At 31.6% G+C, this 16,859-nt stretch overlaps 1 long non-coding RNA gene across 1 annotated transcript; it reads right to left on the bottom strand.

Annotated features, from left to right (window-relative positions):
- Positions 1–14,728: 14,728 nt before the first annotated feature.
- On the bottom strand, positions 14,729–16,599 carry LOC136270263 (uncharacterized). Its single transcript, XR_010708021.1, has 2 exons — positions 15,047–16,599; positions 14,729–14,979 (listed from the first exon to the last, which is right to left on the bottom strand). It is a non-coding gene; the product is annotated as an uncharacterized lncRNA (long non-coding RNA).
- Between the last annotated feature and the right edge of the window lie 260 nt (positions 16,600–16,859).

Raw genomic sequence — 16,859 nt, 5'->3', positions numbered from 1 at the left:
TGACAGTACAGAATTGTTTTTTTTTATATTTATCAAAGTCAACATGTAAATGATCAGTATTAAGCCGTTTTCCAAGTAAATGCTTGCGACAACATTTGCACCCAACTGGTACAAGCAATTGAAAGTGAATGAATGCATCCATTCGTGGCTCGTTTGGTACAACTACTATGCTTTTTTTCTCACAACCAAACACGCATTTGTTATGTGACTTTCCTGCCGATACAATTGGAAGTGAAATACATGGCGAGTTATTTGTTGAATTTCCTTTAGGCGCACACTGTACCTTTGATTTGGCTTGTATTCTGCATTTCGTGCTTTTGTCCAGTGTATGTTCCTGTTGTGTTAACAAGGCTTTCAATGATTGAGGGATGGAACGTTTTATCTTGCCTTTTAATTGTTTCTTGCATACACAACAACCGTATCGTGAAGGTCGGCCCATGTCTAATTACAATATGAAATCTTGCAGTCTCAAAGAGAATAGCATACATTTCATACTTAACAAAAAGTAGTAGAAATCGAATATCATATAATTTCAATTTTAATTATTATTAGCAATTTGTTATTATTAAGTAAAAAGGAAAAAAAATAACGTTCGAATTTTATCGATGTAAACAAAACATATCCCCCCCCCCTCCTCCCGAAAAAAAAAACATCGATCACGCGTACGATTCGAACACCCGCTTTCACAAAGTTACATTTGTTCAAACACTCCCCGCTTACCACTACACCACCGATTCTCTTATTTTAAAGCTACAAAATAGTGTATTGTATTGTTATCGGTATTACGCTAACAACTGGACTTAGCTATTTTAAGACCGATCTTAAAAATTAAAAGAAGAAAACTTACTTTTTACCATAGAGTGGGTTTTCGTACCATTTTTTCGAAAATCGAAAAAGATAAACGTTTACATGTGCTATCAATCTTTGTATTTTAAAAAGTGGTACGATGACCCACTCTATGGAAAAATATAGTTTGAATATCCGATTTCTTTACTATTTTGTTGCTATATAAGCATATAACTATTTTTTTGTCTTAATATCGATTAAATGTGAAGTTACGTTTTGTGTGTTTTGGCAATACTGAATGTATATGATTACCTATATTTAATAAATGTAACTAAAGGGAAATTTGTAAGAAAAATAATTGTTGTTTTTTTCTATGGGCCTACGTGTTTTTTTGCTTCGGCTTATTCCCCCCGATTCTTTATCGAATCTAGACATTGACCCGTGCGTGCACGGGTTGACAATGCGTATCGGACAATTACGAAATGTATACATCGAAACACCGTATTGTTGACATCTACATAACAAAGCTATAAACCTACAATAATGCTATTAATTTCACTACACCTTTTTTAGTTAGTATAGTCTTACTCTGTCTCGAAAAAGACCCTCTCCACAGTTAGAATGCCCCCCATCAGAGATATAAATAACATCATGATGTCTCTGCTCCCAGATACCCGTAATGTAACAGAAAATTGAAGATGCATTGAAAAAAAAGTCAAATTCATCCTAATAAACCTTTTTGAGACTGTAAATACCTTGTAAATACTTATTATAATCGAAGAATTCAACACCTTTTCACCAACGCACACGTATTTTTTTTCCTACAGACACAATACACATGATACACGGAACGCATTCTATCGTAAAACCAGGTCCATATATAATTGGAATCAAATATTTTTTTGCCATAACGAAGACAAAAGTAAGCACTAAGCTGATATGTATAATTGTTATTTTATAATTTCTCTCATAAGAAATTATAAATATTTATGAACAGAATATAAAGCAAATTTCCAATGAAAATGTACACGTATGTTTATTGTTTCTGAGTTTATTCATAGAACTATTGTAATGTGGAAACATAAACTAAAGATCCCGTCAGCATGAATGTATTGCACACGCGCAAGATTGTAAAATCCGAAAAATCCAGTTGAATTTCGGGATCTTTTGAGAAATTTTCGTTGATTATTAATAAGCGAAGCTTAATTGAGAAAAAAAGAAAACAAATTGGTAATCTTCAAGTACCAATGATGTTAATAATATATAAAACAAAAGACAGCACTCTTCCGATTTATCGGTATTAAAGCCTAAACATTCAAGTCTATTATTTTAATATAGTAGTATAAATATAGCGCCGTCATACGTTAAAATATAGAATCATTTGTTTGTGTATCTCAACTCAATATACGAAAAAATCGAAACATGTAAGACTATCTTGGGTTTCAACATAGCTTGCATGGTACTTAGAAAGTGTATTCAAACCTCAAGGCACCGTAAATTACAAGTTATGGCATTTTTGGGGAAAAAACCCATTAGAGAGCATTATGATACGTAGACAAAAACATTTGTTGATGCATGTATAGGTTTTGTTCAGTCTTTTTCTCTCGCGCGCACTGGTTTTTATAGCTAGCTTCGCTCGCCGCTATAGAATGCTTAAAAAGCAGTTACGACAATATTATACTCCGGTTTATTAAGTGCATGAAGATAAAGAAAGAACATTCACTGCTAGTATCAAACAATTAAATAAGCAAAACAAAAAACTGTTTCCGCACATCATTTCGGGTTTTTTTTAATGATATGTAAGCATGATTTCAAGCAGTATTTCTAACACATAAAATATTTTTGTGGAACCTTAAGATAATCAAAGTCAATTCTTTAGACAATCTTAAGACTACTCTACCGATAGATTTTACAAGAGTTTTGTGGAACTAAGTCTTGGATTGGAATAAGTGAGTAAAATCTTATAGTTCATTGCAACCGACGAACGGGGCGATGTAGGATATAATAAATGTTTTAAACAAACGTATATTAATTAATTGAGATTTGTTGAACCTGTGGGTAATCCTGTATTTAAGTTTTTTTAGGCAGGTCATTTATAAACTGGTTAAATACGAATTTGCTCAATGACTTCCTCGTTTATCAGCTGTATTAGAAAAATAGAAGAAGAGACTGTCTGCATTGATCAAAATACATTAATGCTGATACTTACAACGTTGGCAATCACATGATGCAATTGATATAGAGTAGTTGTAGTTGACACAAGGATTAAAAATTCTCGGGCGAATTGAACACCGAGGATTGTCCAAGGTCTGAAATACAATAGTTAGTTGGTATGCGTATTACTCAACAAAATCTATTTTGGGATAAATAAATATTCCATGTACATAATTATATCCCAAAAATTCTGACATTACAAATAAAATGTTAAATAATTGTATGACTGTTATCATATATTTTATAAATATTTAAGAAATCAAAATATATGTACACAATAACATCTGGAACAGTTGAAAGGTGGGCGGGCTATTCTTAGAAATCTTCTTCGCAACAAAGAGATACTATCTTCCATTTAAAAAAGTTATTGATTGGCTTGCATAAAGTAGAATAATATTTCTAGCTTAATCCATCACCTTGACACTATTTTTTATACATGTATATGAAAAGTACTTGTGACTTCAAAATAAAAAAAAATATGTTAAATTTATGCCTGTGTTATATACAGAATAATTACGATAAAAAAGGAAAACAAAGAGGGTTATAAAAGCGTTTCTTAACTTTGTTATTGTTTATTGGAAATTTATTAACAATCTTACATAGTAAAATTATAGTAGTACATGTAACAACTACTTTGGAATCAAACTAAACGTATATATCAAATGATGAATACTAAAATCAATGTACAGTAATTCTTAAAGTTAAATTATTATTTCAAAGCTATTGAAAAATATTTTAAGCAGTAAAATGTGCATAATGTTAAAAGATTACAGAGTAGTGTCAACATTTACGGGCACTTGACCAGCAATCGGCTAAAATGAACGGTGTTTTCATTGATATTTTATAATTCTTTCTATTTAGGCAAAATTCATTCGAACTCAATTTGACATTGTGGCGAATCTTTATGAGGTTTGTCCTGTAATGAAAGTTTATGAATATTTTTGTAATTCATTTTCTACATGTTTTGAGAAAAACGATCTTGAAAACGATTGGTATAACCACTACATTGCCTTTGTATTATTCATTAAGTAACAACACAATCGTTAAAGACATCAGTAATAGCATTTGCATTTATATTTAGTAAGAGGAGTTCATCAAAAGATTTATCAAAAAAATAAATTTTCATGCACGTTTCAAAATATCCTTAGACAAATAAAAAACACTCTTACTAAAAGATTAGATTTTATCTGTATGCAAAATAATTTCAGTTTTTTATCATAAAAATCCCCTTTAATGAACAATTATTATTTATTTGATATATTGATGTTATTTTTTAGTTCATTACAAATTTAACGTTTGATATGATAAAATGATGGATGTTGTTTATTGAATATTTTTAATAACTAGGCCCTACGTAAGTTTGTAAATCAATTTCATATCCTAAAGATAAATGATTTATTACAACTAAAATTAGATTCATTTGAAGTAAATCAAACAACATAAATTAGATGCTAATTAAATTGTACATTTTCCGGGAAAATAGGTGTTTAATGAATCATGAAAAGTAACACATTTATACTTCCGGCTGAAAATGACATGTGATAACAAACAGTGTTCAAAACCAAAAGTCAAAAGGAAAAATACAAAACAGGAGCAGAGCAAACACGGACCTTAAAAAAAGGTGTAGGATCAGGTGTTATGGAGGAGTGAGCATCCTCTGCTGACCGGTTACACCCGCCGTGTGCTCTATGTCGTAAATCGGAAAAAACGAAAAAATCCGTATACAATTAGGTGATTAATTATGGTATAACAATAAGTATGAAGAACGTCAGACAGCATGAGGCCCAGTGGAAGATTGTATTTGCTGACAAGGTCGTTGGTTCGACCATCAAACTTACAAAATGATGACTTCAACCAATCGAGACTGTTGATAGTCCCGTTTTATCAACTTGTTGTTCAGTAGCTTGCCTCGCCTTAGAAACTGTTCATATGTAGAGCAAACCCTTGCGTATCGAATTAACTGAGAGACAAAAACTCCATATGCAGGGGATGGAGATATATTGCTACATATTATGTAAGGACAATCTACTGTAGAGAATCACGTTTATAATTAAGTTTTGTTTTTAGGTTACCATTGATGACCATTTCCAGTAAAATGTCCAAATATGAAACATTTTACGCAGACTATGTGGTATCTTTTATTTCAAGTTCATTGGGATATATCGATTCGACATAAGAATGGATGCAACAATCAAGTACAACCTTTTGAACAAAATTTGCTTTCTGTGATTACAAAGTGAGGTCTGCTAAAAAATCGGGTGCAATTGGTACCAATGGGAATTCCAACATATTGTTGGAATATTTCAAAGACCTTGAAAATAATTCAATCACAAAATGCAATAAATCAAAAAAAAAAAGAAGAATAAAAACAGCTTCACTTTACTAAAAAAAAGCATGGTGACACACAATCCCATTATTTCTCACCTATCGATTTTTAACACGAATTTCACAGGTATGATGAAATTATTGTATGTAGAAAATATATTTGACCTTATAAATTATTGATCAGCTTTTGATGACTGGTCTGGTTTTTTTTTTATGTTTTACAAAATAAAATGCATTTAATTGAAAAAAAAGCTAATTCTAAGGATCATGCGTCTGATAATGTGGTTTATGCCCCATCTAGAATTCAAAGCTACAAGTAAAGATTTAAAGGGATGTGCGGTCATCCTGTACATTTGTACATTTGATCAAGGATAAGAATGCAAACAGTTCTTAAACTGTGTTTGTTTCTGCCCGAAAGTGACCAAAACTGTTGCCAAAAAATTAAAAAGCAAAAAATATGAGGTTCTACGGTTTTTTTTCCACATTATGATACTTCATGGGCAAGATTCAAAGAAAACACTTCGGCCAATGTTCTTTAGCATGGTGAAGGACAAACCCAAGTAATTATCAGGCATATTTAGAATCCCTTACTAAATGGGAATTAGAAAATATTATTTTATACTTTTTTAAAATGTATAATTACAAATACGACTTCGTTATTAGACTTGGACCTTACTCAAGGTCAAATTAAGAAAAAGTAATAAAGTTTTGTCTGGGTCATAAATTAGATATATTTTTACATTAAGACTTTAAACCTAGAAAATAGATAGATGGTATTGAGTAAGAGTGCACGGCACTATAATTTTTGACCGTGACCAATCTTGTGTCTCAAGTTAATTCATTTTCTAAAAAGTATTGTACGAATCATAACACGAAATGCCTTAAACATACAGACTTTAAACTTGTATCACAGATAAATAGTAAGTAACCTAGATAGAACCTATCAAAATTTTTGACCTAGGCCTAATATTTTTTTCAAGGTCAAATTAGACAAAAACATTCTCGTCTTTTTTAAAAAAAAAATATACTTAGACAGAAAGATTTCAAACTGTAAACAAAGAACTAAAATACCATGAGACATACTGTTATTATTTTTTTTACCTTGACACTTTTCTTAACTCAAGGTCAAATTAAGAAAAAAAAATTTCAGACCATAACTTAAAAATTCTTGGACAGAGAGACTTTCAACTTAAAACATACATGTAGTTTGATGATCTAGCGAAAAAATGAACCAAACCAAACTTTTTGACCTTGACCTTTTTGGATCTCGGGGTCAATTATCATGAAAATATTCCTTACAATGATGACTTGTATCATATATGGATGATATATAACATATGGCTGACATCATTCTTTTTCACTTATAAAATTTGCCCCATATTACAATCCTTGGGGAGAAGGGGAGACATGTGTTTTTTTGTAAAAAAAAAAAAAATACCAACTAGTTGTATTTAATAAAATGCAAAAAGTCACTTAATAACGTTATGAACTTTATTTCAATGCAATTTTATGAAGGAAACAGTAGATATATTTCAAAGGATTGATACTTTTTTCATGGATTAATAGTTGTCACGTATCGTTTTGGTGAGCGTCAGTTCTTACTTTCTTCCTCCAGCTAACCCTGTAAAGGATAGGATTTGATACATTTAATGTAAAACATATCGTTTTTCGTTTACAAACTGCAAGTGTTAAATTTTACCAGCAAATTGAAAGTGAAATATATATAATTTTGTTTACAAAATTTAACTAATAAACTGAGAAAAAAATTCAAGAATTGCACACAATTTTGGTTTGTTAAAAAAAACTAAAAATTAAATCAGGGAATAAGAAAAACTTTATGAAACATTGTGAGGTGATCATTATGGTCGGGGCGTGACCTAACCCATTCGAGCTTTAAGATAGATTTGATCACGCCTCTACCGTAATGATCACTAATATCGGGGCGTGATCAAATCCCATAAAGTCTGAAGGGCTTTATGATCGATTGACCACGCCCCTGTCGTAATAATCGCTTCATACTATTTAAAGAATGATTCCTTTTCACTGATATTGGTATAATTTTTTTGGAATTTACTGACTAAATCATAAGCATGTGTATTTTTTTTTTCAATTTTGTAAAATTATGCAAAAACCTGCTTGCGCCCCGACGGTAGGTCATTGATGAAATAATTGACCCATACGTAGAAATCATGGTGTTATAAGAAACACACTTGAAAACTGTAAATCTATACAATTAAAATAACAGACTCGAATGTTTGGCCTTTCATACCGATAAATCGATACTGTCTTATGTTTTATATGTTTTAATCATCATTGGTACTTGAAGATTACCAATTTATTTTTTTCAATCAAGCTTTGCTAATTAATAATCAACGAAAATTCCTCAAAATATTCCGGAAATCATCTGGAATTTTGAATTTTACAATCTTGCGTATGCGCATTACATTTACACTAAATCAACGGAGGCTCTTGAGTTTTTGTTTCCACAATAGCACATTTGCATGGAAAAACTCAGAAACTACAATAGAAATGCGTGTAAGTTTTCATCGGAAATTTGCTACATATATTTTGTTCATAAAAAAATACAGTAGATACTTCTAACACAGTGAATTTACTTTCAGATCTTTCGGATGTGAAACGACGCCAATGATGGAAATGTATTACTGCTAATACTTACAAAGTCGGCAATCACATGAAGCAACAGAAATAGGAAGTCTGTAGGTGACACAAGGCATGAAAATCCCCGGGCGCATGGAACACCGAGGATTGTCCGAGGTCTGAAATACAACAGTTTTGACATAAGCTAAATATAGAAATATAGAACTCAATGGTATTTGCTTTCAGATAAATTGAAACAGCATATACATGGGTACATCTGTTAGCACCAACAGTACTATTTTACATTAAGACCATTATAATACACTTTATAAATTTTCTAAGAGTTCGCCCTGATGAATAGAATGATTTTAAAATTACAAAATAAACAAATGTAAAATGTTGAACATTTTGTAACTGATATGTTTTCTTATCTATAATAATAGCCCGGAATAAACAAGTCAATTAAAATGAATTCCCCGTGACAAAACCTCAAAACAATTATGTGAGTGCTTAAAATAAATGGCAACTAACTGCGATTGGTGAAAGTCTTTAGTAAAAGTCTAAAAATTTAAACATTTTCAATGGTCATAACGACAATACAGCAAAAAGCCATGACCGTTAGAATGCTAATGCCAGGATTGTTCCTACAACAGGTTGTACTCACTTCATATCTACTGTTCATTTTGTCCTCGATATTGTTTGAATTAATTTATCAATGCGAATGAAACATTACTTTTATCAAAAGTTTCTTGTCAATAAACGCAACGTCATTTCAATCGGCAACCTAAAACAATCCTCTGGACGAAATTCAACCAAACCGGAAGTGTTCTTGAATAAGTATCCAACAAAGGTCAAGTTCTCAGGTCGCAAACAGTGGTCAAGATTACATAGTCGTTTTTAACCTCAAGTTAAAATCAGTCATCTAAACGGCAAGACAATCAAATGTGTTTATTTTATACAGTACAAACATTACATTTAGTGAAAACATAGATCGTGTGTTCTGTATATATATGGTTTCAAATATTCAGGAAATCAAAATCTACATACACAATAACTTCTGGGACAGCTGTAAGGAGGACGAGATCTAACCGGGGGACGAATACGGCCGAGGGTTATTCTTCTTGCAGGCAAGGAATTTATCTCTACAATTTCAAAGATCACATCATCATTAGTAAATATTTGAGATTATTCATTTAATATATTTGTAGTTTATATTAATAATCATTATTACATGTATCAATAATTATGGTAGATTTCTATTCAATAAAAATCATCTAAAAATCAGAATGAATTAGTCATATATTAAAAAACTAGGAAATGGTTTTCTAATTAGGTTTTATGTTATGTGGATTGGAAAAATATTTTTTGTATTATACGTTCGTAAAATATTATTTATAGTTGAACATCATTGGTATTCTCTATTTTATTTACTTGCTATAGGCCTTAGGTTAAAATAATTTACTTTATTTTGCATTTTGAATCTATTTTGAAAGAATTTAAGAAACAGAAATTAGAAAATTGAAATTAAAAATTCATACTCACGTGCATGTATCCCAACTACAGCCAACCAAAAAAGTAATAGTAAAACTCCTCGAGAGATCATGTTTCAAATGTAGATTTCAAATGTTTTGTTTGTAAGAACTCAGCCTTAGGTTTCCTTGATCAATGTTGATCAGGTTTATATAGAGAACTTAAAATATATATTATTTATGATGAGAAATCTGACTAATTATATCTAATTAGAACATTGATTGGCTCGCATAAATCAGGGTAATAGTTCCACCTTAATCCATCACCTTGACACTATTTTTGACTTCAATAAATTTATGCACGCATATAAACACAATATTTACGATAAAAACAAAAAGAGTGATTAATTTAAAAAGCGCTCTAAAATTCTGTTATTGGTTTAGGAGTGTTTGTTTTTGGGAAATATTGTTGCATTTCGATCAAAATTATAAATTTTGTTAAGAATCACAATTAATAATTTTGAAGTAAAAACAACTGCTTTGAAATCAAATTAAATCATATATCAATCAAATGATGAATATACTCTCAAAAGTTAAATTGTACAAAGCGAGAAAATAAATATTATCAGTAAAATGTGCATAATGTAAAATAATTACAAAATTTCATTATTTGCTGGCATTGAACCAGTAATTGGCTTAACTTTTATGGTGTTTTCTTCCTATATTTTGTTTTCAGAAAACGCCAAAGTCGTAAATAAAATACAATCTTACCCAACTCGACATTGTAGCGATTCTTCATCATGGTTGCCTACGACGTAAAGTTTTACGAACATACTTTGTTAATCATTTTGTTGATCGGGAAAATTACTATATTGCCTTGTTATTATACGTTAGCTAAAAAAACCATTGTCTAACACATCATGCATTAATTTGATATTAAAAAAATCCACGGACCAAGCAGCTTCAACAGAATCTCTTCATGATTACACATGTAAGTGGGAAATCATCTAAAGACAAATGAAAAAAACCCCGCTACTTTCAAATTAATAGGCTAGTTTTAGATTAATAGGTTTTTTCTGTATGCATAATAATTTTTTATTCTAAAAGTTCTCAATAAACAAATATTATTTGTTTGATATATTGATGTTAATTTTTTAAGTTCTATATGTAATTCGACGTGTGATATGATAAAGTATGGATTGGACATCACTGGGTTTTCTTTCAATTACTTAGGTCGTACGTAAGTTTGTTAATCATTAAAAAATGTCGACATCTGTTTTAAAAATGTCGATGATATATTAATATAATGGATAATATATTTTAAAACTGTTTTCAAGATACTTTGCACCCTATACTTCCTATGGTTGAAAATGAATAATCAAAGTACTGAAGTACTGACGGGAGTTAATTTTATCGATTATTATTCATTTTAAAATCAATGACATGTTACTTTGCTTGGCAAGTAGTTTATAATCTGTCTTTGATTTATGCACATTTTTATAATATGAATTCTCGTACTTTTCCGACAAGAATTTTGAGAAAAACCCCGTATTAATCGTGTTGTGTAATGATTAAAGATAGAATTGATTCCATCAAACTATGAATAAGTAATCGAAATATTCAAAAAATGGTACGGAATCAAGCAATAATGAACTCTAGTCTCGTTCAACCAGATGCTCGGCTGTCTCCGTTAATCTCTAACAAGCAAAAGAATGTGTACACCAGGTCACGTGATAACTTAATGACGCGACCTCTAAATGTAGAATGACTCTCTGCTTGTCGGAGATTTACGGAGACAGTAGTCTAGGTCACCTAGACGTTTGTCAATACTTTCTACGACGAATCAAACGGCTTGTGTGACCTAGGCTACGGAGACAGCCAATGGTTGAACAAGACTTTATTGAACTCTGGCGTATGAATACATACGACTGCAAAAAACTTCTAAATTGTTCGTACTATTTAAAATCTGACTATATCTTAGGTATTTATAAATAAGTTTCTTTTTAAAAAATGCTTCAGCGTACATTACATCGGATTTATCGATTATTTTCAAGAACTAACTGTTGTCAGCAGTGATGATTTGTGCTTAGGTCCAAACATTGTTTCAGTTTCGGTTTGCCAGAGTGACTGCATTGGAGAGTTGATTTTGGATAGTCCAAATTATATCTTTTAAATTGTTTGCCTTATATACTTTATACGTTAAAAGTAAAAAGTAAAAAGGTTACATCAGAGTGAGGCGTACTGGATAGACAAATTTGACCCAAATTTACCGTCGGAAGGTTAAATTTTAACTCTTCTTATTCACATATTGTTTAGGCAGTAACTTAGTTATCTTTCGACCCTAAGGATTTTAAACTTGGAACATGAATAGCTATTGTTGAGAAGGAGTGCAAACTACAAACATTTTTGACCGTTATTAAGTTGTTTTTATATCTTAAAGTCAATCATTTTCTTTATAATATTGTTTAGGCTATAATATAATATACAAACTGAACTTTTAACATAGATGAATGCTATAAAAACATTGCCATTTAATTTTGAACAAGCTGTAACAGAATGACTCTAAACTTGATAGAAAGAACAATAAATATAAACTGCGATCTACCGTTGTTAAAGTTTTGACATTGGCCCTTCTCTTATCTCAAGGTTGAATTAAGACGAGGTAGTTTGGCGACCCTAGTGACTTAATTCTTGGGATTTTTCTAATGACTATTCTAGCTAACAATGAATTAGTCCCTAGAATTTGAAAGATTATTAATTACCAATAAATTATAAAAAAAAAAAAATGATTTTATGAACGGTTACTTTTCAATTTGGTTTTTGTTTTCATTTTTAAAAAATTGTAGAAAAATAGTAAGATTGTGCTTGTTAGTTTTGTAACAGGTCTTGAGTTCAAAATCAATGACATTATTTATTGCATTGACTTGTTTAGGACAAACATCAATAAATTATCAAAATTGATTATTGTTTATAGTTTGTTTCTATTTAATTTTAAAATTGTTAAAGTTTAAATTTCGAAATTTATACTCCTGTGCATGTATCCCAGCTCCAAATAAAGAAAAAGCAGTAGGAAGACTACCCGGAAGTTCATTTTGCAAAGGTAGGAATCTGTTTGTATAATAATATATATAACTTATAATATAATTTCTTTAATCAACTTTGTTGGATTTATGTTGCAAACTAAAAATAAATCTAATTTTTAATGCGGAATCCAATACTGCAATTGGATAATGATATTGTTTGAACCGCACGTATTAAGTTAATAGTTTCCGTTTACATAATTTGTCACACTGACAGTTATGAATTTATGACATGTACATTGATGGATTAAAATAAACCAGCTGTTTAGATGATAAATAGGTCAATAAAAATAAAAAATAAAGAAAACGGTAACGAGGTTTAATTTATTAACAAGCGTTATTACATTGTCTAAATATTTTGAGAAATTTCGACATTTTGATGAGTTTTTATAAAATAATGGAACAAGTTCAATATGTTTTGAGCAACAAATTTGAAAAAAAAAATATTGATTTCCTATCAGAGTATTGTCTATCAATGTTTTAGTCTACCCATGCATGTCTATTTAATATTGCATCAACATGAATTATGATTACACTGACATATTAATAGTAGCAAATTACATATGCTCACATATGATTATATACGTTAAGTAATATTTATGAAGGCAGTTTAATTTGAAGGTGATATCCCAAAACATATTTTAGCGGTCTCTTTTTATAGTCTGAATTGCAAGGAATTTCTTTTTGTTTATTTTAAAACAAGAGTGAAAACAAATGACACTTTCGGCTAGTGTTAAAAGCAAGATCCTTGTTTTATTGTATTGATTGACGCATAATTTTAAGGTTGTTTTTTACACCCTGTCGGTGTAAGTTACGTCATGGTTTGTGGCCCTGCCTTTTAAATAGATGAAAAAGAGGTAAGGTGGTGGACCTTGGTATAATATAGTCGATATCTGCTGATTGGGCATAGTTATGTAATAAATGGCTAAAATGAGTACGGAAGTTGCATAAATACGCCATTATTCCTTAAATTAGGTAGTCACTTCCAAATAAAGCACTGTTTCGCATTTTGAAAAGGCGTCGAGTTTGAATTTGATCATACAAGTTTTAAGAATGTGTACAATTATAACTTTGAATGCACATGGTTTTTATAAACTTGTTTATAAATGAATTCATTATGAAATAATGACACAACACAAAGTGCAAGGAAATATCATTTACAATACGGTATAAACTCCTGTCCTCGCTTTAGACATTTATCGCAAAACAAAGGCAGTAGATACAGATTAATGAGTTGATGTTATTAATGACAGGTGTAAGGCGCCGTTTTTGTCGAATCGGTTGTAAGTTTAGATGTTGAAGAACTGATTGGAAGACGGGGAAGATCGCAAACTACTTTTACCAATGAGTTTCAAGATGAAATTCCAGCTGGTTTTAAATAAATCTTAAATGGCGGCAATGTTATCATGTGTATATGTATTACTATGTGGAGGGTATCTGGTTCATTCTGAAAAAAAATCATAACGTCAGAGGCCTGTGGTTTTAGAATGATTAGCTTGGCCATATCTACGGTTTGACTAAAATTAGGAAGTGAGAAGTCGGCAATGTGGTGCTAATACTTACCTGAATACCTGAATGAGGCAAAACATGAATAGTGCTCTCGGTCTTATATAGGGGACGTGTAGCTATGATCAGAACAATAGAAATCGACAATTAGTATGGCGCTAGTCGGAGATGCATGTAATGCGTATTTGTGAATTCATGTCAGCTTTAATAAACAGTATCCTGGTTAAGGGTTTGGTAAAATTTCATTTGTTAATTTTTATCCTAAGGGTGTAAAAGGAAATGTCTCAATAATTTCTGAACAGCTCGGTATAAACCCGGTTGATCCACGAATAATTTCATAGAATTAACAATTACACAGTTCAATAATTCTAAAAGAAAAAGTAGAAAACAACTTCAATTAATAATGGTTTAATATTTCATTTAGGAAATGGAATTTTATTTTATTTAGAGAGACATGGTGACAAACCCATTTTTAACCAAACATCAAATTTTTACACGATTTTCACATACAGTATTAAAACTTTACCATGGTAAATCATATTATCTAACAATTCTTGTATACAATTTTAATGATATAATGTCTAGAGTAACATCACCTAATTGCTGTTTGTCTGACAATGTGAAATTTATGGTTATGATTTACTTGAGTTCAAAGTATTAACAGATATACCATACATTTTTAGCTGTTTTGTTGTGTTGTGCAAATTCTACGATAAGTTCGGCATACGAAACCAGGGTCATCCTACGAGAAACAAGAGGCCCATGGGCCACATCGCTCACCTGAGGAACAACAGGTATGATAAAGTCAGCTTAATGGAGTCATAATACAATCTGGACAATGTACATTAATACATGTAGATCCTGTATAAATAAAATCCATTTTTCCCCCTTGGAACTCGGATAGCCCTGATTGCTGCCAATATTTACAAGAGCAGACTTTAATCACCGCTCCTGCACATATATAGGGACTCAACGTTACGCAGGCAGGGATGACCGCACACCTACGCAACTCAACAGGTACAAACGTTAACGCAAGCAGAGATAACGCAAGCAGGGATGACCGCACACTTGCGCCAACAGCTCAACCTAACGCAGGCGCCGCAATCACCACCAATACAAGCAGGTATGACCGCACACTTGTATTAATGCGATACAGGGCAGAAATGACCACACATTCTGTATCGTTGGTTAGAAAAACACGAAGATTAGATAGACCAGGGATGTTAACACCCTCAATCTCTCCGTACCTGTTCAAGTTTAACCCCAAACAGTCGCTCGGTACAAAGCAATAGACACTGTCCCTATATATGTGCCGGCCTAAAATAATTCATAGTATCTAAAAATTGGAAATCAAAAATAAACAAACTAATCCAGCCTAACCCAAAACTACTTATGCAAAACAACTTATATACATTGAATATTTATTATTGTATAAAAATAATCATCACAATAATTGGTTAACAGTGGATGCATTAATTAAAATAATCAAGAATCAATAAATCAAGGGCAATAACCCAAAACAGTAATACAAAAAGATTCTAATGAAAAAATAGCTGCCTGCTTCAATTTTATAGTCATATCACATGTTGAGTATTGCAGTTCTCAAAAAGATCCTTTACAATTGTTTATATATGGGATATTTTGCTACATCAAACTCTGAACCTTCTTGTGAGGCCGAAGAATTGTCCTGGAGCCAAAGTCTTAACAATTATAAAGAATCATCTTGCTGATTAATTTCTGAGAAGAAGATTTTTAAAGATTTACTCTTTATTCCTATGTAAAACTTTAACACCCCCCCCCCTATGTGGCCTCACCCTACCCCCAGGGGTCATGATTTTCACAACTTTGAATCTACACTACCTGAAGATACTTCCCACAAGTTTCAGCTTTCCTGGCTGATTAGTTTCTGAGAAGAAGATTTTTAAAGATTTACTCTATATATTCCTATGTAAAATTTTAACACCCCCCCCCCCCAATGTGGCCTCACCCTACCCCTAGGGATCATGATTTTCACAACTTTGAATCTACACTACCTGAGGATGCTTCCACACAAGTTTCAGCTTTCCTGGCTGATTAGTTTCTGAGAAGAAGATTTTTAAAGATTTACTCTATATATTCCTATGTAAAACTTCGACACTCCATTGTGGCCCCAACCTAACCCCAGGGGTCATGATTTTCACAACTTTGAATCTACACTACCTGAGGATGCTTCCACACAAGTTTCAGCTTTCCTGGCTGATTAGTTTCTAAGAAGAAGATTTTTAAAGATTTACTCTATATATTCCTATGTGAAACTTCGACCCCCCCACTGTGGCCCCACCCTACCCCTGGGGGTCATGATTTTCACAAATTTGAATCTACACTACCTGAGGATGCTTCCACACAAGTTTCAGCTTTCCTGGCTGATTAGTTTCTAAGAAGAAGATTTTTTAAAGATTTACTCTATATATTCCTATGTAAAACTTCGACCCCCCATTGTGGCCCCACCCTACCACCGGGGGTCATGATTTTCACAACTTTGAATCTACACTACCTGAGGATGCTTCCACACAAGTTTCAGCTTTCCTGGCTGTTTAGTTTCTGAGAAGAAGATTTTTAAAGATTTACTCTATATATTCCTATGTAAAACTTCGACCCCCCATTTTCAGCTTTCAGCTCAGGTGAGCTAAAAACGTTAGTATACTATAATTTACAAAACAACACGCTCATCAGATTCTAATAGCTTACATTTCAAAAGGATTACTTTTTTATATACATGTAGTTATGTATACGAGGACTCCTTAATTACATGGAATACTTTCTTTGATCAAGTTATCTACCAATTGTGATATATTTGAATCATTATAATTTATAGAATAATAGAAGTTGAACAAATTTCAGT

This window comes from Magallana gigas, chromosome 7 (genome assembly GCF_963853765.1).
Source record: "Magallana gigas chromosome 7, xbMagGiga1.1, whole genome shotgun sequence".
In the NCBI taxonomy this organism is placed as follows: domain Eukaryota; kingdom Metazoa; phylum Mollusca; class Bivalvia; order Ostreida; family Ostreidae; genus Magallana; species Magallana gigas.
Note: the sequence above shows the minus strand (reverse complement) of the source record. Positions and strands in the feature narration are given on the sequence as shown.